Source organism: Chiloscyllium plagiosum, chromosome 30 (assembly GCF_004010195.1).
Source record: "Chiloscyllium plagiosum isolate BGI_BamShark_2017 chromosome 30, ASM401019v2, whole genome shotgun sequence".
Classification (NCBI taxonomy): domain Eukaryota; kingdom Metazoa; phylum Chordata; class Chondrichthyes; order Orectolobiformes; family Hemiscylliidae; genus Chiloscyllium; species Chiloscyllium plagiosum.
In genome coordinates, this window is record NC_057739.1 from 34,196,748 (window position 1) to 34,197,832 (window position 1,085).

The 1,085-nt window shown below is 42.4% G+C and overlaps 1 protein-coding gene across 1 annotated transcript in view; it reads right to left on the reverse strand.

Annotated features, from left to right (window-relative positions):
• The window catches only part of LOC122564611 (tetratricopeptide repeat protein 16-like), a 38,055-nt gene that overhangs the window by 28,439 nt on the left and 8,531 nt on the right, over positions 1-1,085 (reverse strand). The gene's annotated exons all lie outside the window — the stretch shown is intronic.

Below are 1,085 nucleotides of genomic sequence, written 5' to 3' on the forward strand. Positions count from 1 at the left end.
GGATAATCTTTCTTTTCTTGGGGATGAACCTCTGTACAGTGTCCTCAATTTTACCCACAAACTCCTGCCATTTTTGCTCTGCTGTCTTCCCCGCTAGGCTCTGCTTTCAGTCTATTTTCGTCAGTTTCTCTCTCATGCCCTCATAATTACCTTTATTTAACTGTCACACCATTACATCCAATTTTGCCTTCTCTCTTTCAAACTGCAGACTGAACTCTACCATATTATGATCGCTGCTTCCTAAGTGTTCCCTTACTTTAACATTTGTTATAAAGTCTGGTTCATTACATAGCACTAGGTCCAGAATAGCCTGCTCCCTTGTGGGCTCCATGACAAGTTATTCCAAAAAGCCATCCTGTAAGCATTCCATGAATTCCCTTTCTTTGGATCCACTGGCAACATTATTTACCCAGTCCACCTGCATATTGAAGTCTCCCATGATCACCGTGACCTTGCCCTTCTGACATGCCTTCTCTATTTCCCGGTACATGTTGCGCCCCTGGTTCTGACCACTGTTATGAGGTTTGTACATAACTCCTACTATGGTTATTTTTTCCTTTGTGGTTCCTCAATTCCACCCACACAGACTCCACATCATCCGACGTTATGTCATTCAGTGCCATAGATTTAATTTTTTTCTTAACTAACAAGGCAACCCCGCCTTTTTTGTTCGTTTTCCTGTCTTTTAGATAAGTTGAAAATCCTTGGATGTTTAACTGCCAGTCCTGACCCCCCTGCAACCACGTCTCTGTGATGCCTACCACATCATAATCATTCACGATGATCTGTGCAGTTAGTTCATCTGCTTTGTTACGAATGCTACGAGCATTCAGGTAAAGTGCCTTAATGCTAACTTTCTTATCAACAGAGATATTGGAAGTCATAAGATGTCCTAAGTTATCCTTCCTTTTTGCTGCATTCCCAGTCTGCCTTAAGTTTAAATCGACCTGCACACATGCTATCCTCCTGCTTATCTTTCCATTTAACTCCATATTCCCTGTCGCGTTCACTTTCCCTTCCCCCCAACTCAGAAGTTTAAAGTCCTACCGACCACCCTATTTATCCTCTTCGCTAGAACATTGGTA